Raw genomic sequence first — 25,792 nt, 5'->3', positions numbered from 1 at the left:
CCTCTGAAACTGTGATAAGAAATTTAAAACACTTATTATAGTTCATTTATCACAACAAATATCATCATAATATTATCCCACTCATATCTTTCTGTGGCCTGTTGAGTTAAAAAAAAATTCTATGAACCTTCACAAGCCAGGTGATTTCCATCATTCATTTGCACAATCTCCTCAAACACCTGCAGAAGATCATCAGGAGAGCTGCTCCTCTGAAGACTGAAGTGTCTGTTGAAGCACTTCTGAATGATTTTCCGTAGGACGTCATTGGTTTCAGTGGGCTCTTGTGTGGTGAGCACCATGGTGTGTTGATAAACCCGCTCAGAGAAAGAGTCCAGCACCTTCTGCACACACTCTTGATCTTCTGCTGAACACTGATCATGTTTGAGGAGCAGAACAATCACATGAGGTCCTGGATGAGACAGATACACACACTCTCTCACTGTCTGTGTGATCTGATCATCTGAGATGTTTCTCTGGAGCAGCTGAGGACTGTTGATGACTATCATGTGTCTGTCCTTCAATCTTCCTTCAACTCTCTCTACAACATCTGGAGGAGCTTCACTGTCAAACGCTGCTCGTCCCAACAGGAAGTTTTCCACTTCACTGTTTTCTGACACGCTCTTCCCCAGCAGAACGATCCTCAGATCACTCACTGAAACAAACACATGTAACAAGTCAATGACACCAAGATCTAGATCTTAATTCAACATCACAGTTAAAGAAAAATTAATAAAACTGACCAGTTGGATGTGTTTTTGAGGTTAAATTTATCTCTTTTGTGTTATAGAAGATAAACTGAGCACACGCTCTTGCCCAGCTAACAATATTTTGTTCTGAGGATGTTTTCCAAACATTCTGTTTTGGTTATAGAAAGGTAAAAATGTCCTTTTTTTTAAGGACCTTTTTTTTAAGGTTAGTATGATGCTCCTGAAGCATTCTTCCAACATAATTTTTTATTAACAACTCAACACTCTAAGAACGTTACATTCCAAAGTTCATAGAACATAACTTAAAGGTTAGAATAATATTCCTGAAACATTCTTTCAACTTAATTTTTAGCAACTCAACATTCTGCACAGCAAAATCCTCAGTGTTAAATGAACACTATTCAATGTGTAATGCAGTGGCGTTGTATTTAAAATCCGTCTGTCCGAGATGAAAAGCAGTCTGCACTGCTACAGCACATGTGGTAGATTACCGTTTATCTTACATGCACATTTCACTAAACACAGATTTTGTGTTGGGTATTTAAATAGTCAGCTGTTAAACAGTACCTGTTTCTACCGGCAGGTGAGACTGTTGTCAGACAGCAAGCTTAAAAAAACCTGCCACTGAACCATCGTCATGCATTCATTATTAGAAGAGCTGAAGAGGTAATAATAATACAACTGTTCCGCAAAACTGAGAGGTTCTAACTACTAACTAAGCTTAATAATTGTTCACGATATACAATGTGTGTAGTTTTGGTGAAATAAAGTTGTACTATCTTTATATAGATATGATATAGCCAGTTAGGCACCTGTCTGATAACATTTGTTACTGTAATGTTATCTAGTGTTCGGCAAGTCAGTTTCTACACAGCAAATTTCCCAGTGTTAAATTAACACTGCTCATGGTTTATATGAGTCCACACTCAGAGTGTTATAAGTAGGGTTGGGTATCGAGAACCGGTTCCAAATTTCAAAGAACTGGGTATTCGATACGATACGCACATTTCGTAATAGTTTGGTTTGTACTCACCATTGTCGTGACCAGTGTTTGCTGTAGTTGGGCTCTTGAAACTGGGGATTTATATGTTTGTGGTCTTTTTAACAGTGTGTTTATTGAAACGTATGATTTGTTGGAAAAGCAGCCATAAGCAAAGATGATCAGGTGATATCATTTTTACCATCATAAAGTAGTTTCAAAAAATACATTACTGATCATAAGTGGTTACTTATATTCTTTTATTTTTCACTGTCAATACTGGTTTGGTAGAGATAAGACATTCTGAATTTTGATTTTTAAATATATTTAGGATAAAAATGCTCAGACACACAGACATCAAGAATCAGCATATGAATCTCAACAATGGTGACATGTTTCATGCTGCAGTGCATGCTGGGAGACACCATAGTATAAAACGTATGGCTCCCATCATGCATTTTGTGCCATGAATAAATCATTTACAAAGATTTCTGCATCCCCTAATCTAAAGTGTAAACTATTCATCACTTGCAAATGTGTTACATATCATTTGCAGATCTTTATAAATTATGTACAAACTGCAATTTGTAAATTTACCATTTATTTGTCATATGCAAAGGTTCTGGTATACCTTTCAGTTACAGGATATTAAAATCTATACTAATCCCTTATATGATACTTAAATGATAAATAATTTTTCATGCAAATATATTTTACTATTATATATATATTTTTAAGCCCTTAACTCACCCCTTATACCTAAACATGACCACTTTTTAGCCACTTCACAAAAAAAAAAGGCAATATAGATATATTTACAATGACTGTTATCTTAGTTAATATACTATCATATAAAAAGTATAATTTTAAGCTCCCTACTCCACCGTATAACTTTAAGCATAACCATTTTGAAATATTAAGTGTAACAGGCAGATAAATGTATGTTAGTCACAATCATTTATTTAAAACATTACAAAAAGCAGTATAAAGAACAGATAAAACGACGCGTGTGCTACATTACCAGTGCTTTGACAGCAAAACATTATTGTGTTTTGAGTTACAGAATTAAATTAAAGTGTTTAATCGCTGCAAACATTCCCCTGATCTGCATTTCCGTCCTCCAAAGCGTACCGCTGCATCTCTCAACACAGCAACTCAAATTTGGCATGTCACAAACAATGTTAGTCTCAAAACACAAGTGACAGCCAATAAGGAGTGAGGTTTGACGTCACTGCCGCAAACCTGTCGTATTGTTTGAAGAGCCAATTTTGAAAGTTTTAATGGATGAGACGGTGGATATGTACGATTATTAATGTTTAATGATTATATTACGGAATAAGAATCTTTTCCTCACACAGTGGTATCATACGACTTCTGAAGACTTGGAATACATTTCACAAAATAATGGACTACGTTTATGATCAGTTTATGGTGCGTTTTCGTGTTATGGTGAGGAGCTGTCCCGTGAAAAACAAAATAAAAATTAAATGATTAAGTGCTGATAAAACGGTGTCAGAGTGTTAATTTATTTTTTAAAACATTTAAAGTTCAGGCTTGGGTAAAGTGGTGGAATGAGATGGATCATGTAACAGGAAGATCTGCAAATGATATGTAACACTTTTACAAGTGATGGATAGTTTACACTTTAGAATAGAGGATGCAGAAAGCTTTGTAAATGATTTCTTCATGCGTTTACTCATCATCTATAGTGTGTACTGCCGTGTAAGTGCTGACTGGTGAGGGTATAGACAGCTGTCTTCTCTGACACACATGGAGTCTTTAACTCTGTGCACCTGATGTGAGCTTTAGTGGAAGGTAAAACTGGTTCAGAGGTTGACTTTATCACTAGATCCACACACTCCACACACTCCACAAGTCTGTGCTGATGAGTGAAAGGATTTAACATAATCCACTGGAATCACCTGACTGTAAGGCATTTATAAATGTTTATCCACTAACAAATAAATGACTCTTCTTAAAAATAGTGCTTTAGCATACCTGCATGTTTGTGCTTTTGAACACAGACCAGCTTACAACTTCAATAATCAATAAATCATATACTGATCATTTAATGGTTTGTTCATCATTTGTTCATGATTAACAATTGTTTATTGAGATGATACAAAACAATTTTGACATAAATTCTTCAATTATTTATAAGTGATAAATAATGTATCAACTAGTAACTTAACAACCATCTACTAATGATCTGTTTGATTTATTTCATGATTTAATTTTTTTTAAGATAATTTACCACACATTTGTTAATCGTTAGCATACCACTTATTAATCATTTATGAACGTATAGTCATGTTTTGTAAATGATTTGTTCATCATTAACTAATCATTTATAAATGACTTATAACTGAATTAATAAAACATTCATAAAATGTTAACATATCACTTATTAATAATTTATGAATGTATAGTCTTGTTTTGTAAATGATTAGTTAATAATTAACTAATAATTTATAAATGACTTATAACTGAACGTTATTATAAAGTGTTACCGATTTGACTATATAATATAACTATATACTTTCTTTTTAATCCCCATAAATCATAAGCAGTGTCTCAGAACAAGCCGTTTTCAGGTTCCTGGCAATGTGACATCACATTAGCCACAGGCCCTGCCCACAAATGTTGACAGACACTGCCGTTTTAACATAGAACCGCCCTGAGCGAGTTCACAGCAAGTTGTACAGTCCGCCATTGCTGCACTGACGAGAATGTCTGTTACGACCTGCGTTCTTGTATTTGGTATGTGTTGTTTGTTTTCTTTTCCCTCTTGTTCTGTCAGTGTTCTAATAGGTTGTCCAGTGATGGTGTACACTCTCTCTATTGGCGGTTCAGAAGAGGCATGGGTTTTATAAGGACACTGCCGGCATTCAACATGGAGCTCATTGTTGTTTCGGCCGCGTTTGGGTTGAGCGCTCCTGGCTCCTGATCAAACTTGTTACTTCCAAGTAAAAAGTGTACCGGTTGTACAACCTGTTGATTATGTTCAACTGTTCCTAAAGTTATGTTTCAAGAACGTGGAGCGTAGGGATGTCCTGTCTATTTATTTTGGTAACTTGGTTTGTGCTTTGTTTTTCGTTAGGGAGTTAGGGAAGGTAAATGTATTTTATTTTTATATTTACTTAGGTTATTTAACCCCTCCCTCTTTTCTTTTCTAGATTTGTTTTGTTTGTTATTTTAGCCTTTGGACACCCTGAAGAGATGCTCTCTTTCACTTGTTATATTTATTTTTAATAAATTCAATTATTTTCCTTAAGTAGTTTTGTGCATTTGTTTGATTATCAACTGGAGTGATTTGTAACTGGGATTCCACTACCATGACCCAGTTTCTTTATTATGCCCGTTTGGAGTTTTTCGATTCCCCCTAGGGCATAATAGTCTCCTAAGCGTTTTAGGTGTCCACATAGCTCTCGCCATTTACTCCCTAAATCTGAGCCGCTGAAGAAGAGGTGGATTAATTATGTTTTCAAAGAAAATGAAGAGTTCAGATGCAAAAGCCGCTAAACGCCATCTCCGTCAAAAATGAGATAATGACATTGAGCGAATGCTTACGGCACGTAGTACACGTTCAACAAATCACTTGCTTCAAATCCTCTAAATCCCAGCTTCAGCCCATTCAGAAATATCGGTTTGTTGGCAAAAGCCTCTAGACGCCACTTCCCTTTGGCAGCAAAAGCCGCTATGTTCAGAGAACCAATCAGAAGGCGCGAATGGAATCATATTATTTTGAGCGGTTTCAATACAGCGGCGCGCTGAGGAGATTTTTATGGAGATTGTTTTAGATTCAGATTCAGATTAAGATTTTTAACATAAAAGATGGAGTACGATGAAATGGTGAGCCTGTCCTACTGACAGTGAATGGCAGAAGAAAACGTTATTCACCTCAAAACTCTGCCCGTCATACGGCAAAAGAAAATAGATACAGTGGAAATGGCTTGGTCGCAAGTGTAGCATGCACTCATAACAGTTCTTCGTACCGTGCCGTTACTTTGAAGGAATCGGATTTATTATACATCAAACAACAGCTCTATTTCACCAAAGACAAAGTCAAACAAGATGCCATTCTTCTGTCTCATATGGATGCTATGCCATATAAACGGAGGAGGCAAAAAGTGGAGGCTGAAGAGAAGAGACGACAAAGATATATATCGATCAAGTATGCCGTTTTAAAAGAAGATAAAACGAAAGTTCCCGTCTGCCCGGCTTCATTCTTGAGCATTTTCTGTAAGTACAAAGATTTCCTCATCACAATAGTTACTAGTTTTTCCTATTTTTGCATTAGTACCTTATTATTTGGATTATTTTTAGTGTTTTTGTTTTTTTACGTCGTCAAAGCCATGTTTATTCAATTATCTTCCTCTAGTACGTGCACAGTACACAGGCTATTTTTTCAGCAGTCATTATCTGGTAATGACTCTCTATGCGGTATTAAAGGACATATAGCCTACTTAAGACATTATCACTGATGGTCATAGGCTACCTAAATTTGTTAAAAACAATATCAGAATCAGAAAGAGCTTTATTGCCAAGTATGTTTGCACACACAAGGAATTTGTTCTGGTGACAGAAGCTTCCAGTACACACTGTAGTGAACAGCAGACGTGATGGCACCAGAGCTTCACAACAGACATCCTTTTATTCCACTTTGATTAATACAAAAGAGTGCGATAGGACCCTCAACGACAACTATTGTAAATGACTATTGTAATCAGGACTGCCCAAGGTGGAGGACAGGAAAGATGACATCAACAGCCCATTGATCACAGGCTAATCTCATCACAAGATGCTTTCATTTTTTGGCATCCACTCCCCTCAAGCATGGCAACGTGGGTATATCGTTCCCCGAAGCGTGTCAAACGCAGTGTTGAGTTCCCTTTCGAAAGTTCCATGGTTCCCTGAGAACAGGGAACGAGACACTGCGTTACCTGTCATGCATTGGGGCTGCCTGCTGAACAGTCCCTTCAGACGATAAGGTACTGACTGCATCTCTAGGCGCTACTTATATACTTCCGGGTCGCGTCTATTATGATGTCATAGGCTGTCGCCGGCCAATAGGATTGGTGATATTTGATAATTGCTTTCAGACACCGGTTCACGTGATGACGTTCCCCAAAGCATGTCAAACGCAGTGTCTCGTTCCCTGTTCTCAGGGAGCCATGGTTACATACGTAACTTGAGACAATTTCCTGGAACATCATAAGTTATATTACTACTGTGAGGTATATTTGGAATTTCTGTGCAAGGGTGCCCTCCAGCTTACAGTATGAATGAAACAGACATTACATGTGTTTATAGCGTGCAATAATAAAAAGTTCTTAGGGGCTAAGCCCGTTATCTCTTCTGACCCCAGCAACGCCCCAGTGTGTCGATAATCCTAAAGTGAAAGTGTCAGGTGTATATTCAAAGTCCACAAAAGTGATAACCCAATAAAGTTCTGGAAAGGTAAGTCCTTTAAAAGTGACTGCACGGTCCAGCCAGTCAGTGATCACAAGTTTGTGACAGAGAGAGTGTTTGTTTGCCATGTTGCCTCCTTTATGCTGCTTTACTTCATGTTTCCCGTCATGTGATCAGTCACATGGCAGGCAGATCCAGTATCATTTAAAGACATACACATTAAAACAGGTATGAGGAATAAAATGGCAAATACAACATGTAAACCTATTAAAACTCTAATAGACATAAAATAATTTTTATATATAGAGCAGGTTAAAATGTGTCTCATGTGACTGTGTATGGAAGTAAAGTAATACCATATGTTTTTGAAACAAAAAGCATCTTGAATTGCACAACTTGAAAAAAATATGCATTGCATTAACCGTGCTTGTATTTTAATACATTGTATTTTTAGGGCTTGCATTTATATGGGCATGTTGACAAAGAGCAGAGCAACAGTTATTCATTCATTAAAATGGATTTACATTAACAGAGCAAGCAGTAAGTGCATGTGTGATAATTATCAGGGCCAGTATATATGCAGAAAAACTGAAAAAGACAAAAATTGTGTTTACATTTAATTTAATGTCTTCACTGTTACTTTCCCTGTGTAGCCTACATGTAAGCAGCTTTCTCTATTGTGAACAAGATTATAACGCTATTCCCTGATACTGATGTACAGTTCAAACGTTAAATCTGAGATAGACATATAACTTTCCTTATATCGCGGCTGTGCTGCAGTAGTGGATTTCCCTTAATATGTCATACTCTTGGATTCCCATGCCGTCGGGACAGAATTCTTAACTTATCTTTATAGACTAAATACAGTGATATAAAAGACCACCAAACTCACACATTATTGAGGTTGTAGGCTATAGGCTACAGGCAAGCAGGTTGACTCAGAATATGAATGTAATGCGCAAAGTTTGACGCAAAGTGAAATACTGGCATAAAGTTGGCGTGACATTGGACGGTCGATATTCGCAAATTTAGGGATCATCTCTAAAGTTACATACAACATTTCTAACTTCAGTAGCATATGAAGAGAATGACTTACAGTCATGAAACCAAATGTAAAGTGTTCATGTAGGTTTCAGGTATGATGCACACCTTTTAGATTCTTGATATTGAATAAAATAAACTGTCAAGTCATATGTTAATATTGTTATATATTTCACTTAGCCTACTGTATGCTCATACACAAAATATACCATAATTTAAAGCTCTATAGTATTTGAAGAGAATGAATTACAGTCAGCAAGATGATGACAGGCAAAGTAAACACAAGTAAACGCTACGGTGAACGGACCAGGAATGAATGTGAGGGACCAACTTATAAGGCAAACACAAATGAGGATAAAGACTGGAACACAGCTGATACATGTGAACTAATAATGACGTTAACCAAGGAGACAGACGAGTTCGGGGAAACTGAACAAAGGAACATGTGACAAATGAAAACAAACTGAAAGTCCATGAAACTGAACAAAACAGAACTGAACGTGACATCCTTAATATTTCAAGGAGAATCAAAGAATGTTGTTCAAAGAATTCTATGAATGTTACCGGAAGATCATGGTAACACTTTATTTTGAGGTTCAATTCTCACTTTTAAATAGTTGCCTATTAGCTTGCATATTACTAGGATATTGGCTGTTTATTAATACTTATAAAGCACATATTAATGCCTTATTCTGCATGACCTTATTTTACATCCCATAATCCTACCCATACCTAAACTTAAATTCTACAAAAACTACCTTACCAACTATTAATAAGCAGTACATTAGGAGTTTGAGTTTGCCAAAGTTATGACAATGTTATGTTAGCTGGGTCATTTGTTTATCACGACTTACAGTTAAGAGGTTCGTCTTTGCTCCATCTTTTCCTGTCAGGATGATTGTGAGCATCATTCTCTGTATAAAATAAAAGTCTTACATTACAATTGATTCTTTCATCACAGTATACACAAACCAGCAGAAATAATTTTAATCATATTTGCAAATAGCTACATTAGTCAGAGAATGTGAGATGAAAATAGAAATTGCATTTCAGAAAGTGTAATCAGTTATTATCATTGTTGCCTTAATAAATAAACATAATTAAATATATATATATATATATATATATATATATAATTATGTTTATTAAGGCAACAGTGATAATGTGTGTGTGTGTGTTTAAATCTCCATCTTGACATTTCCTTGACATAGCCTACTTAAAAAACAATTTGTATTGACAGTTAATTAAGAATGCACTTGAACAATAATTTAAAATGGATTTGTCTGTGACTCTCACCTCTGGTTTCAACAGTTGACATGTTGATATTCTGTTCTCTCCTCAGTGTCTTTCTTTAGTTTCAGCTTAATCTTTTCTGACTCCTGATGTCTATCTGTTCATTGTCCTGTAAAAGATTCATCAGACTGTGTCATATGGAGCTGCACACCTGCTGTGAGTCATGGGTTTGATTCCCAATGAACAAACATTAGGGATGCGTTCATGAACGGTTTGTTCAAATTGAACGAATCTTTAATATGACTCGGGAACATCGTGTTGTCTCATTGAGGGATTGGTTCATTTCAGGTTGACCAACATCCTATAGGTTCTGTACAAGAAAAAGAAATTAATTATTCACCTCTCAATTCTTTGGGTTTGGGTTTGGGTCCAAGTCGTTTGTTCATCCCGTGACAGCCCCATATGCTGTCTGTACCGGAAAGAGAAATGATTAGGTCACTTCTGAGTTCGGGTCTGGGACGTTCGTTCTTTTGTCACATTACATGACAGTCATATTGGATACAGAAATTTTAGATAACAATTCCTTACAATCATGGGTAGTCAGTTTTTTTTTAACTCTTGCAGTTATGCAATGCGTTTCTGGTCTCAAATTGTAGCTTTTTTATTTCTTACAGTTTATACATTTGTGAATTTCTGTCATAATGGTTATTTTAATCAAAAATAATCAAAGACTCGAGAGGCAAACTAATCAATTCTGTTTCCGGTGGTACACACTGCATAGCTTCAGCTTATGGAGATATGATGTGACAAAAGAATGGTTATGGCCAGTACTAGGAGAAATGCCGCCCCATGCTTGCTATGACCTCGTTAGTATTTTTATTTAGCCCCCTATTGTGATTATGACTGCATAACAACTTAAAGTCAAGCAGTTAGTCAGGAAAAATCTCGCCTGATGTCCCCTCATGCTCCATGCAATCCGAGATTTAGTATGTACTTATATAAAATCAAATGTAACAATGTAGCAAAAGATGCAAAGTGCCATCTGAAATGTGTGGAATGAAGATTGGTGTAATAAAAAATAATATAAAGAATATTATAATATAGAATCGAACTGTGAAAAAAAGAAAAGAAAGGTGAATTCTACTGTACATTGCTCAACTCTGAGAATGAATCAACAATGCATTTCATTCCTTGCTCGTCTTGCTGGAGGACATTTTTCATGAGGGAAGTGTCAGTGAAAAGAAGCAGCAAAACCTTATGTGAAACAAAACCTTATCTGCTTTAGATAATCACTTTTTAAATTATTTTTTGGCTTATTTTTAACACAACAAAATTGGTGTATGCTTTCAAAAAATCATTTAACCCTCTATGGTATGCAATATGATATAAATGAGGAAAAAATTATTTGTGTTGTTTTTCCTGCTTAAAATTGGACACTTTAACAATATCAATCAACATTTTCATATAAATTTTTAATTTATTTATTGTTAAGTTTGTTGCTTCAAGGCAACATTTGAAAAATTTCAACATTTGGCATTTTCATGTAGAAAAAAAGAAATATATTGATTGAAAACATCAGTTTTTTTTACAGAGAAAAAACTGTAGAATTTAACAGTCATATCACATTTTGATCAGAACTGTGAATTTCCATAAAAACGCGTACATAGACACCAAAGCCTACATTTTGTCAGCTATTTAACTGATTATAATATGTGTTACTGGAAAACGCGTAATTTGTGGAGGCACGGGTGAGTACGTCCCCACCACGTTTTCAAACACCTCACTGCACGGATGTACCCAATAACGATTTTAGGTAGCAGAGCAGAGCATTCATATCATTAGTTTGTTAAAGAGGCGATCGGGCGCTGAAATGTGTTTCTGTAAACATACTGAGTGCTCGTTGCCGCCGTTATCAGTGACTAAAGGCAACAGTCAGTGTTCCCTTGTGGCGTGCACAGTTCACGCAGAGGAGCACTTAACGCTATTGCAGAGACCCTGAATTTGTTGTGGTGAAATCACAAAATAAAATGCACACAAATGTGTTCGTATTATTGATAAACAATCATGGACTAACGTCTTTGGTTTTTATGAGATAAAAAAAAACAAAAAAACAACTTATACGAGGTCGGATTCGAACTAAGAACCTCATTTTTTTCGATGAGGATTCAGCCACTAACCCATTGAAACTCAACAGTCATACATATTCTAAAAAATGTTGCAATAGATTTCAATCTTTGCTACAAGTGACCAGAGTTCAAATCTGCCTCATGCCGAACTCATTCTCCTCTCTTTTCCCATCACATATTAAATTGAAAAGACATTCGTTTTTTAATTAAAATGAAGGAAATATTTAAAAATGTAAATAAAGGTCCTCGCGGGCAGTGGCACCGGCAGCCGTACGTTAATTAATGCCGTTTTTATTTTTTACATAATTTTTAAATTGATTATTAAAATCTTTGTACACTCATGATATATTAAGAAAGCAAGAAAGAATGAGAATAAAACAGCTAAACTTTATTGAAAAATTTGCAAAAGGCCTAAAACTATTGAGTAGGAAATGAAGCCTCTTAAATCTTTGAAGCTTTTCTCTATGGAAGCCCGTTTCCGCCACTAAATAAAAAAAAAAAAAAAAAGAGTAATTGCGACTTTTTATCTCAGAATTCTGACTTTTTATCTCGCAATTGCGAGTTTATATCTCACAATTGCGTGATATAAAGTCAGAATTCTGACTTTTTTATTTCTCGCAATTAACTGACAGACAGTTTCTCTGTCTGTAACAATTCCGGACATCCAACATTTCTGGTGCATCCAACGATAGCCGTGCTGCCGTCCTGATGTCTGAAGCTGTTGGTGTAGAAAATGTGCCACTTCAGCTTCGTCTGTTTTATTGCGCCTCCGCCACAGCTGATTCTTATTATTATTACTATTCTATTGTTATTATTGTGCCAAATTCATTAGTGTATCCATTCTGTTAAAAACAACTTTTATTCACCAAATACTTCCACTGTATTTGCAGAATTGCATGATTTTACCCTTGAATGCCCCCTTTTATGGAGCCACCAGACTTGAGTTGCAAAGTTACAAAGTTGATGAAACATGATAGGTATTGGTGTTTTAGTATTAAGCCCACTAGATGGCAGTAAAAGCTGTTTTTTCTCCTTGAAACGAAACAATGATACTCATGTACAAGGTTACCGTGGAAACATGCTATATGCATATTCCTGCACAATGCATATGTCCGGAGACTAATCTTTATGTGTCTCCTCCAGTAAAATCAAAATTTCTTTATTGGTAAATCCGCGCTGAAAATAATCCTTTATGAGGTCTTCCATGTTATGTAGAATAATAACGAAGCACCAATCCTGATGGTCAGTCGCAGTGAAAGGCAACGCAAGCAAAGTAAGAAGTCAGAATTCTGACTTTATAACTCGCAATTGTGAGAAAAAAAGTCAGAATTGCGAGAAAAAAGGCAGAATTCTGACTTTATATCACGCAATTGCGACTTTATATCTCAGAATTCTGACTTTATAACTCGCAATTGTGAGATATAAACTCGCAATTGCGAGATAAAAAGTCAGAATTCTGAGATAAAAAGTCGCAATTACTCTTTTTTTTTTTTTATTTAGTGGCGGAAACGGGCTTCCATATTTCTCTGAATGTTTCGGGAAAAGTTTCAAAGCATCAAGAGTGTCGAAAACAGTGCCATCTTGTGGCAGGTAAAATTTACAGCAGCCATAAACCTGAGTGCGCAGCTCCGTTGTTTTATCCATTAAGCACAAATAAAAGCCTGACGACGCTAAATGAGTTCAGATAATATAATTCACATATGTGTGGCAATAAATTAAATGTAACAACGAAAACAATAATTATAATTATAATTATACTAATACTAATATTACCTTCTGAGTTGTTTAAGGCAAGTGCATTGTACTGTTATTTTATTGTTTTACCGGTTATATGACAGAACATATGACAATGTAATATATTTTTATATATATTTAAAATGTTAGTAAATGGATTTGAACTTCGTGGTTACCGGGAAATATTTTGTATTTTTGATTTTTAAATCGTCTCCAAAATCAGAAGTCTGTGGTCTGTGGTACGTTGTTTAAATTTATCTGTAGCAACCCAAATTTAGCTACCCTCTCATTTTATAAACTGTTTCTTTTTTAAAAAAGAAAAAGAAACATTTCTCAAGGACACGTGGAGTAATGCGCAAAAATTGGTCAACGAACGGAACTAAGAAGGACACATGGAAAATGGTATGCATGTTTAACCTCACTTTTACTAATTAAAATTCTTACAATTGAGATGTGTAACCATTCTCTCTCTCTCTCTCTCTCTCTCTCTCTCTCTCTCTCTCTCTCTTTTTTAAGGGACCAAGATGCAGAATGAATTGGAGTTGTACCCATTGGTCTGTCCAAACCCTTGTGTGTGGAAGACTTGCAATGCAATGATATTAATTAGATTTGTTGATGTTGTGTTTTATACAGAGATTTATAGGATAATGATGTTTTGAGTTGTCTTGCAGGGTATTTTGGGCTTTGCATTTTTTATTTATTTACTTTAAATGGAATAAGTTTATTTACTTTAAATTGAATAAGTTTAAATGTTTGAATTATTTAATATTTTACTACATGTTAGAATCTAATGATACTTTTAAGCAATGTACAAATGTTGGCTGTTTTTAGTTTTTAAGATTGGTGTTATTTACAACAGAAACTGTATCGCATTAAAGGAAAATAGAGGGGGACCAATTAATATTGATTGTCTGTAATAAATTCATTTACATGATACATTATAACTAACAGCCTTAAAACATCACAGATGAAAAATTGTCATAGCTTAATGTAAAATGACAGCTGGAAGCCATAATCATGATACCATATGTTATATTTCAAATCATTGCAACTCATTTTTACAAGTAAAGCATTTAGGCTTAGGGTGGAAGTTTTAAAATAAAGTGCTGTACATGTAATTCTAAATTATGGTGCATTTCAGTTCATTTTTTTTAAATATTGGCTGACGCATGTTGCATGTCAAAACATGCTTTCTTAAGTAATGGGTTTACATGTTATGTATATCTATAGTCAAAACTGGTTTAGTTAAGTAACTGTTTAACCATGTTTTTTTTACATCTACAGTTAAAACATGTTTCATGAAATAAGGGTTCAAAAATGTTATTTACATTTTCAGTCAAAGAATGGTATTTAACACTATGCATGTTTCTTAATTACACAGACAAAACATCTCATGTCAGATTACACTTTAAGCATTTTTTTGGATTGTATAGTCAATGTACCATTTCTCATGTTGCTGTGTAAGCAACTTCAGTTCATGGTGTATCACTGTTATTCCCATTAATGGCAAACGTTTGGCACCCTGTGCTGTCATGCATTGCACCTTTTTTTTTTTTACGTTTTTTTTTTTTTTTTTTTTACAGTGTATGGTACAATGTTGCCTTGAGGCAACACACGGGTTTTTGTTATTTTCTCTAAAACATTTGATGATATATAATGTAAAGTTCTTGAAAATACTTCTTTACTTGCCAGTGAAGGTGACTCGTATTTTTTTGTGGGTGATTAAATGGATACAAACATGTGAAAAAAGCACTTTTCATTGGAGAAAATATGGAGCCATGTGATATATGCACATGTGCTGAAACAGGACACAAAATGGACCCCTGTTTGGTCTTTTTTTGCACTTTTATTGATTAGTATTTGAGTCATTCTGTCCTGAGATACATTTGATCAATCAATTGGTGCCTTATTTTATTAAAAACAAACTAAAATAGGCCATGTTGCCTGGAGGCAACACCGTACCATAGTTGTGCAACAGAAAAATCCGTTGTGCCTGGATGTTTTTCACAGCACACACAATCATGTAAATAATCAACTATACTGAACCATAATAAACTAAATGACTGAAGGAGATGAATGATCTGCTCCTTCATATAATAAAATCTAAAATAAAAAGAGATCATTGTTGAGCAACATCATATAGAACAATTCATCATTTTCTGCTCCAGCATCTCTTAATACAATTGTACATGGATTTGCAGCAAGAAAACAATATGAAAACAGCAATATTTGTGCTTCTCAACACTGAACAGTGTTTTATACACAGATTTACTTCAGTTATGTGACAGAAGATGAAAGTGAAACTCACTGATGTTACTGGAGCTCATACAATTAATAATTACATTCATATTTAAACCAAACTCATTATTTATTGTTACACATTACAATTAATGTTTATAGAACAAACATAAAGAGAGTATTTATAATAAAATATTATACCTGTTTTCCAAGGTCTCATCATGCTTAGACGTTTCTTTCCTTGTTTCCAACATGCAAGCAACTGAAGTTTTTGGGTGGAGTCAAGGGGAAAAAAAATAAACCTGTTTCTGTCGGTCTGGTCTGACAACAAATGCAGCAAAAAGTTCAAGCTATGTTTCCTGTGAGAAGAATAATTTGTTTAAATGAGGAATAATTTGTGTAAATGACAAAGCCAGAAAGAAAAAGACCTTAAAGACTTTCAACAACAAAAACAGATACAGATGGAGTAAAATCTGTCTATTTCAGTTTTCAGTGATATTGTTATAATTGATGACTGATGACTAGTTTGTGTTCTGTATAGTATCTGACGGGTGTCCACTTTTCACATTGTCTTGTTTGAATATTATCATATCAAGTTCAATTTCTTCATGAGTAAAATCAGCAGAAACACACGAGGAGAACGTGAGATGGACGTGAAGTCTTTTGATTCTCAGGTAATTATTACTTCAATTACACCAGTAAACAGGACGAAAAGCCCAATTAAGTTTCATGCACATGAATCTTTTTATATAAGACATTTTATATAAATCCCTCATGCTTTAAATAAGAGTAAAACCAAGTGTCATAACTGTAATGTTTAAGTTGCAAATAATGCAAGTGTAAATTTGCTCACTTGTGGTGAAGCTGTAGAACTGAAGCTCCAGATATTACAGTAGAAAAGCCTGCAGTTACACATACTGTAGTCATTATTCATTCACCTCTAAAGTTGCTGCTCTCTCATTATTTTTGATATCATATAGCATGTTTTGTTGTATCTTATAGGACTATAATATGAATGTCTTACAGACAGAAGTGGAAAGAGTTCAATTGTTTTAAATTATAAATTCCAGTTATTTATGCTCATTATTTTTCTAGTTTTTAACATATATTGAATCAGAAGTGTTGCACATTCAAAAAAAAAAAAAAAAAAAAAAAAAAAAGCTTCATAAAGTACTATTCATGTGGCTGTTGCATAATAGTTGTGTACTAGTGATGACTGACAGTATTTTTTTTTTTTTTTTTTAAGGTGTCTGTACAGTGTAATTAAGTACTGAGTAATAACTGTGTTAGGCCCTCTGCTATTTTTAATATACATGTTGCCACTTGGCAATATTATTAGAAAACATGGAATTAGTTTCCACTGCTTTGCCGATGACACTCAGTTATATATTTCATCATGACCAGATGAAATCTCTAAATGAACCAAATTGACAGAAAAAAATATAAAAAAATATAAAACATTGGATGACCAGTCATTTTCTTCTATTAAATTCAGATAAGACTGAAGTGTTACTTATTGGACCAAAAACCTGTACAATCTCTTAGAATACAATCTGCATTTAGAAGGATGTACTGTTACTCCATCCTCGACAGTCAAAGATCTGGGTGTTATATTAGACAGCAACTTGTCTTTCCAAAATCATATTTCATATGTTACAAAAACAGCCTTCTTCCACCTCAGAAACATTGCTAAGCTACGGTTATCTATTTCTGATGCAGAAAAGTTAGTTCATGCATTTATGACCTCTAGACTAAATTACTGTAATGCATTACTAGCTGGTTGTCCTGTATCCTCAATGAACAAGCTACAATTAGTACAAAATGCAGCTGCTAGAGTTCTTACCAGGTCAAGAAAATATGATCATATTACCCTAATTTTATCATCTCTACACTGGTTACCTATTAAGTTCCGTATCTATTATAAAGTACTGCTAATGACCTATAAGGCTCTAAATGGTTTAGCTCCTGTGTACTTAACCGATCTTCTATTGCCCTACAATCCTTCACGCTCTTTAACATCACAAACCTCTGGGCTTCTGGTTGTACCTAGGATATCTAAGTTCTCTAAAGGAGGGAGAGCGTTTTCACATTTGGCTTCTAAACTCTGGAATAGCCTTCCTGATAATGTTCGGGGCTCAGACTCGCTCACCCAGTTTAAATCTAGATTAAAGACGCATCTCTTTAGCCAAGCATTCACATAATGCATCTCATATCAGATCACTTGCACATGATTATCTTTGATTAATGTTATGAACAGCATCTACGCTAATTATTCTCCATTTGCTTTTCTGTTTTATCTTGGGACGCCCGTCCCGAGGTCACTAGAGTACAACAGCTTAAGCCACCATGCAGTTATACACAATGCAAAACCGCAAAACTTTGCATCACATTTTTGGTCTGGGACAGGCCAGAGAATCTTTTCAACTTCACAGGCTGTACCAGCCCTATTCAGGCAGCGGGGGGAAATCCTCTAGCATGCCTGATCCACCCCTGGCACACATCAACTGAAATGTCTAGTCAGGCTTCTTCCATTCCATCGTCTCTGTGTCCTACAAAAATAGAAGTACTGATTACTGTAACTGTAACACATCCTTTTTATAAAATGGAAGCAGACAGAAATTCTATCGGTATGTAAGGCACTTTGATGCATGTGTTGTAACACTCAAAAGTTACAGTAGATACACTGAGGTGCACCTACCTGTTTTCCTCCCTGAAGGTTCTTATGATCGAGGTGACGGTGAAGCAACTTAAGTTTGGCTGAACTCATTGCCCAGCCTCCCTCATAGTCATACCATGGACAAAGACATGGTCAACTAGTGGCACGAATTTCATCTGAGACTCCTTGTCTCCTTGCACCTCATCCTTATCCTCATCCTCGTCCTCCTCCTCTTCCCTCACCTCTTCCTCCACTCTTTACCGCTCTTGCTCATCCTCTTCCTTCTCCTCTCTGGTGTCCTCGACCTTTTCAGTCATGTCTCTCTGAATCCATTGTTCCAAAACTGAATGAACTGACTCGGGCTCTTTTATCTATCTATTGAAGGTTCTATTGAAGGTTTTGAAATTTTAGTTCAAAAGCCTGGTTATAGTGTTTAAGCAATCGAGAAAAACTGTAAGATTACAGCATGCATACCATATTAGAGTACAGTGCACATTGCTGAAATACATACCTGATATGTCTACGAAATGCTTGAATGATTGAGGAAAAGGTTTTTCTCCAAACGTTCAGCTGCACATTTAGACCCGCATAAGCCATTGTAAGGTCATGATTGAGAACATAGTTCACAATAGTGGCCCTTATTTCACCAGAAACTTGCCTGCGCCCTTTGCCTTATCTACCTCTTTCTCTGTTTTACTACACATCCTTACTCCTCTTCTTCTTCCCAGCTGTTGACCCTATTTGTTTCCATGTTGTTCTTCCATTATCAGATATTGTAACTCTTGTGTTGTGCTCTGTCTATATATGCTTTCCAGTTGAAGATTCATGACATGCATCTTTGAGCTGTTTTAGAGAACTGGTTGGGTCATTGGTTGATCTAATGCTTTGCATTCCCCTGAATACATTAGTGAAATTCAGAATTCACCTGCAAAATTCATCAATTCAGGACACATTTACAAAAGTCTAATAGAAATGTATAGATAATATACTTGACATTGTGATAACTAGGTCAACCATTTTGCATTTAATGACTTACGTGATGAACTAATGCCTAGATGTTTTGAGGGGTAAGACTATTCAACAGAGAACCATATAATACATTTTGAGCAACATGACATTAGCTATTGATAATGTAGGAAATAGCAGACAATTGTACATAATCAATTGCATGAATGTACCAAAGCATTTGCAACTTGTTCGAAAGAATAAGAAACTACTTTTATGATGTGCACAAGTGACTAGATGATGTGGAGGTTGAACAAGTAGTTTTGAGAATTTCAGTTCTGATCTGAGAAATGTGCCAAAGCGACTGAGAAAAACTGTAATAATGTTTGTAAGTATTTTGTTTTATTTACCAGTATTTTTATTTAAATTAATTTTATTGTTGCATTGAGGCGCGTTTTTAGAGTAAGATACATTTCTTTTTCATGAGATTACTTCCTCTTCATGGCTGGGTTACGTTTCTCTGTGTCGTAAACTGGGCGAGGCTTCTAAATTTTGGGGTGTGATATTTAAATGACGACAGTTTTCAGCCGCCACATTTATCAAAGTACGATCAGTTGTACGATTGCCAGCATACGGATGTTTGATAAATCGCATGTAAGCCCAGTCGTAAGATGATTTCTGCGCTCGGATCTGCACTCATTTCTACGTTAGATTGATAAATGAAGCCCATTTTCTGTAAATTTTTATCTATACTATTTTTACTCAACAAGTAAGGAACTCAAATACAGTTTATTGTATTGTACATTTAATCAGGTCAAAAGAAGATTTAAAAAGAATAAATTACTAAGTAGTTCTTAAATATATAACAAATTAAATCATTTTATTTGCAAATTGCTCATGGTTATTTGCGCTGTATGCAAAAGTTGTGTTTGGAAATTCTGCACTTAAAGCACTTGTTAGCAGAAACAAACTAGAAGTTTCAATTTATACCTCACATTTTCTTTGGTTTGCACAAAAACAAAGTCTCATCTAAAAAAAAAATAAAATAAATAAAAAATTATATAGCATCATCTTAAAATAATTCCACCTGGACTACGACGCTCAAGATCACTCCTTCCTTCTTCTTCTTCGTCTTCTTCTTCTTCTTCTTCTTCTTCTTCTTCTTTTGTGTTTAATGGCGGTTGGCAAACCAGCTTAAGGTGCATTTCCGCCACCTACTGGGATGGAGTTTGAGGCCTCGATGAATGAAAGTATTATATACAGTAAAAAAAAATTAAAAAAAATTATAATAATAAAAATAAACAACTAAATTATTCTAATCAAATCTGTATCTCTCAAATATTCTAGCAGAAAATCATAAACCCTTAACTGTTTCTGTGCATTCTGAAATAGGCCTATATTCTGTCATCGATTTCCATATCTCTTAGTTTTTCAACAAGCTGCTTTCTTAGTCTATTATATGCCTCACAATGTAAGAGCATATGTTCAACTGTTTCTGTTATTCCACAGTAAACACTCCTTCCTCTCATCGTAGTCAAAGGTCATTTGATGACGACACACGCTTAAACGACCTATGGGGTCATTTTTAGGAGGAGGACAGTCTCATTAAAAATGATGGTCATAACATCGTATTCTTAAATTATCAAGCACACTTTCATGTTTATGTGTTGAGAAAAAATGAGGATATCATTAAAAGAGAATCGGCGGCGGGTCCTCGGGTAGTTTTAGCTGGTGTCGTCACCATAGTAATGGTCGATAAGGCTCATGGGTACTGTAGAATTCACTGTTAGATTTGACACACTAAACCGATGGAAAAACTGTATTTCTCAGAAAAGAAGCAGCAACATTTAGAAGCGATGGCCGTAGCACAGCTCTGCAGCCTTGTTTATTAAGAATAGATTTACTATATTTTGACTAAACCACTGACAATGGTTTACAATGGTGTGTAGCCGCCTACATAATATAAAACAATAAAACAAGGATAACATCTCCTGTTTAAATGTTGAGTAATGTAGCTCTTAAAGTTTAAAAATGAATAATAATAATAATAATAATAATAATAATAATAACTAGAATGTACATTTCCTGAAGAAAATGTGAATGGTGCTTGCAGTGGCAAAATTCAGCACTCTTGATTAGCATGATGCTAACATAATTAGCATTTTGCTAGCATGATGCTAACATCATTAGCATGCTTCTAGCATGTTTTTAACAAGATGCTAACGTGATTAGCATGTTGCTAGCATGATGCTAACATGATTAACATGCTACTAGTGTGATGTTAACACGATTAGCATGCTGTTAGCATGATGCTAGCACATTTTGACTTGTTTGTGTCATGTTTTTATCCTAAGATAATTGCTATTAGCATGTAGCTATTCACTGCTAGCATGTGTAGCATGTTGGAAGTCCTGTTTGCTAGCATGAGTCAAAAGAACCAACCCCCATGTCTCTACGATGTTCTGATGCAGAGATATAGGTCTTGCTAAACGGTTGCTAGGGTACTTTGTTTGGTTGCTAGGGAGTGGCTTGGCATCTGCCAATGACTCTAAAGGCTGCTTGCCATTATGAATGATATAAACCAACCCCCATGCTTCTATGTCTTTCAGATGTGAAGATAACCCTCTTTGAATTTGGGTTGCTAGAGTGCTCTAAATGGTTGCTAGGGCGTGGCTATGAAGTGCTGAAGGTGATTCGTGATTGGCAGTTTGCTGCCCTGAGTCAAACGAGCCCACCCTCATGTTTCAATGACACTTCAATCCAAAGATATTGCTTTGATCTTTTTCAGTGGAAGTCTATGGAACTGTTGCTAGGGTGCTCTAAATGGTTGCTAGGGCGTGGCTTGATAGCTTTTCAATGATCCCGAGAGACTGATTGGTTGCCTGAGTAAAATGAGCCCACCCCCTTGTCTCTATGACATTGTGATCCAGAGTTATGTTCAATACAAAATCCCTATGTAATTTCCCATAGTAGGAAAAACACACTGGTTCATGGGCACGGCCATAGTATGTGTATGGGGCAACTTTGGGCAGCTCTTGCGCCCCAGGGGTACAACTTACACCCTATTTTGAGGTATGGTCTGACAGAGCCTGCAAGCCTCTTCAAACGTGGTAACCCACATGTTTCTATGAACTCAGAGCTATAACTCGTCAAAGTTCGTCGCAATGCAAAGTCTATGGGACTTTTTCGGCCGATTTTTCGCCCCCCGGTGGGTGAAAAATCTAGTTAAGCCAACAAGTTAAGCCAAATTTATCTAGTTAAGCCAACTTAACTAGATAAAAAAGTTCGTCGAGACAAACTTTAAGTTGGCTTGAAAAATCCGGTCCAAAAAGTTTGAAGTAGTTTTAAAAGCTTAAAGTTTGAAGGTTTTCAGTTTGAAAGTTTAAGTTTTAGTTTTTTAGTTTTTATAGATAGATAGATAGATAGAGTCAGGGTACTCAAGGTGGTTGCTAGAGTGTTATATGGTTGCTAGGGTACTCTGAGTGGTTGCAAGGGTATTATGTGGTTGCTAGGGTTTTGCTATGTGGTTGCTAAGGTACTCGGGGTGGTTGCAAGGGTGTTGCTATGCAGTTGCTAGGGTACTCTGGGTGATTGCTAAGGTGTTGCTATGCGGTTGCTAAGGTATTCTGAGTGGTTGCTAGGGTTTTGCTATGTGGTTGCTAAGGTACTCGGGGTGGTTGCAAGGGTGTTGCTATGCATTTGCTAGGGTACTCTGGGTGATTGCTAAGGTGTTGCTATGCGGTTGCTAAGATATTCTGAGTGGTTGCTAGGGTGTTGCTATGCGCTTGCTATGGTAAACGGGGTGGTTGCAAGGGTGTTGCTATGCAGTTGCTAGGGTACTCTGGGTGATTGGTAAGGTGTTGCTATGCGGTTGCTAAGGTATTCTGAGTGGTTGCTAGGGTGTTGCTATGTGGTTGCTAGGGTAAACGGGGTGGTTGCTAAGGTGCTGCTATGCGGTTGCTAGGGTAATCTAAATGGTTGCTAGGGTGTTGCTATGCAGTTGCTAGGGTACTCGGGGTCGTTGCTAAGGTGTTGCTATGCGTTTGCTAAGGTATTCTGGGTGGTTTCTAGGGTGTTGCTATGCAGTTGCTAAGGTATTCTGGGTGGTTGCTAGGGTGTTGCTTTTTGGTTGCTAGGGTACTCAGAGTGGTTGCTAAGGTGTTGCTATGCGGTTGCTAGGGTACTCAGGGTGGTTGCTATGCGGTTGCTAAGGTACTCTGGGTGGTTGCTAAGGTGTTGCTATGCGGTTTCTAGGGTACTCGGGGTGATTGCTAAGGTGTTGCTATGCGGTTGCTAAGGTACTCTGGGTGGTTGCTAAGGTTTTGCTACGCAGTTGCTAGGGTACTCGGGGTGGTTGCTAAGGTCTTGCTATGCGGTTGCTAAGGCACTCGGAGTGGTTGCTAGGGTGTTACCATGTGGTTGCTAGGGTACTCAGGATGATTGCTAGGGTGTTGCTATGAGGTTGCTAGGATATACTAGGGGGTTGCTATGCTGTTTTAGGTGGTTGCTATGCGGTTGCTAGGGTACTCGGGGTGGTTGCTAGGGTGTTAATATGCGGTTGCTAGGGTACTCTGGGTGGTTGCTATGGTGTTGCTATGCAGTTGCTAGAATACTCTGGGTGGTTGCTAAGGTGTTGCTATGCAGTTGCTAGGGTACTCTGGGTGGTTGCTAAGGTGTTGCTATGCGGTTGCTAGGGTAATTGGGCTGTCGCTAGGATGTTGCCAGGGTGATTTGTGTGGTTGCTAGGCGGTTGGCATGGTGTTCTAGGTGGTTGCTAGGTTGTTCTGGGTAGATAGATATATAACTAGATAGATAGATAGATAGATAGATAGATAGATAGATAGATAGATAGTTTTACTAAAAATGCTGATTAAAACTTGGAAAAATCCCATTGACTTTCATTGACGGAATGTTCAAATGAGCCAAGACTGTTCAAACTCCAACTGTCAAAATTCAAATTTTGACATTTGGAGAGGCTCATCAGACTCCATCAGCTGCCAATCTATGTACTATTTCTAAACCATTGAAACTTATTCAAACTCATAAACTAATTTAATCTATCTATCTATCTATCTATCTATCTATATAACTGAATCTATCTATATTTCTAACTATCAAACTAAAGCTATCTATCTTTCTAACTAAAACTATCTATCTATCTATCTATCATCCGACTATTTCTATCTATCTATCTATCTATCTATCTATCTATCTATCTATCTATCTATCTATCTATCTATCAATCATCTGGCCATTTCTATCTTTCTATCTATCTATCTATCTATCTATATAACTGAATCTATCTATATTTCTAACTATCAAACTATCTATCTATCTATCTATCATCTATCTATCTATCTATCATCTGACTATTTCTATCTATCTATCTATCTATCTATCTATCTATCTATCTATCTATCTATCTATCTATCTGTCTATGTCTATCTATGTAACTGAATCTATCTTTCTTTCTAACTATCAAACTAAAGCTATCTATCTTTCTAACTAAAATTATCTATCTATCTATCTATCTATCTATCTATCTATCTATCTATCTATCTATCATCTGACCATTTCTATCTATCTATCTATCTATCTATCTATCTATCTATCTATGTCTATCTATGTAACTGAATCTATCTATCTTTCTAACTATCAAACTAAATCTATCTGACTAAAACTATCTATCTATCTGTCTATTTATCTATCATCTGACCATTTCTATCTATCTATCTATCTATCTATCTATCTATCTATCTATCTATCTATCTATCTATCTTTCTATCTTTCTATTTCTTATCTGTGTATCTCATCTGACTCTATCAAACTAAATCTATCTATCTATCTATCTATCTATCTATTTCTTATCTATGTATCTCATCTGACTCTATCAAACTAAATCTATCTATCTATCTATCTATCTATCTATCTATCTATCTATCTATCGATCTATCGATATATCTATCTTATAGCAACCACCCAGAACAAACTAGCAACCGCATAGCAACCACCCAGAACACCATGGCAACCACCTAGCAATCACACAAATCACCCTGGCAACATCCTAGTAATCAGCCAGAGTACCTTAGCAACCACATAGCAACACCGTAGCAACCACCCAGAATACCTTAGCAACCGTATATCAACACCTTAGCAACCATCCCGAGTACCCTAGCAACTGCATAGCAACACCATAGCAGCCACCCAGAATACCTTAGCAACCGCATAGCAACACCTTAGCAACCACCCCAAGTACCCTAGCAACCACATAGCAACACCCTAGCAACCACCCAGAGTACCCTAGCAACCGCATAGTAACACCTTAGCAACCACCCCGAGTACCCTAGCAACAGCATAGCAACAACTTAGCAACCACCCAGGGTACCCTAGGAACCGCATAGCAACACCTTAGCAATAACCCAGAGTACCCTAGCAACAGCATAGGAACACCCTACCAACCATCCAAAATACCTTAGCAACCACATAGCAACACCCTAGCAACCACCCCTAGTACCTTAGCAACTGCAAAACAAAACTCCAGCAACCATATAAAACCCTTGCAACCACTCAGAGTACCCTGACTCTATCTATCTATCTATCTATCTATCTATCTATCTATCTATCTATCTATCTATCTATCTATCTATCTATCTATCTATCTATTTTAAGATTTGGGGCAAATGTATTGAATATTTCAATAATTTGGATGTTACATTGATTG

General features: G+C 36.2%; 1 long non-coding RNA gene across 4 annotated transcripts in view; it reads right to left on the bottom strand.

Moving 5' to 3' along the window:
* Positions 1 to 149: 149 nt before the first annotated feature.
* The window catches only part of LOC127508665 (uncharacterized), a 53,682-nt gene continuing 28,039 nt past the window's right edge, over positions 150 to 25,792 (bottom strand). For 2 of the 4 annotated variants that reach the window (XR_007928858.1, XR_007928859.1), the window contains exons 3-4: positions 8,994 to 9,053; positions 150 to 652 (exon numbers count right to left, since the gene is read on the bottom strand). This is a non-coding gene — a long non-coding RNA (uncharacterized LOC127508665). Of the gene's footprint in view, positions 653 to 8,993; positions 9,054 to 9,435; positions 9,546 to 25,792 lie in introns of those variants that run through there. The other 2 variants (XR_007928857.1, XR_007928856.1) reach the window with 2 other exon arrangements.

Source organism: Ctenopharyngodon idella, chromosome 3, assembly GCF_019924925.1.
Source record: "Ctenopharyngodon idella isolate HZGC_01 chromosome 3, HZGC01, whole genome shotgun sequence".
Classification (NCBI taxonomy): domain Eukaryota; kingdom Metazoa; phylum Chordata; class Actinopteri; order Cypriniformes; family Xenocyprididae; genus Ctenopharyngodon; species Ctenopharyngodon idella.
The sequence above is the reverse complement of the archived record's forward strand: the minus strand, read 5'-3'. Positions and strand labels throughout refer to the sequence as shown.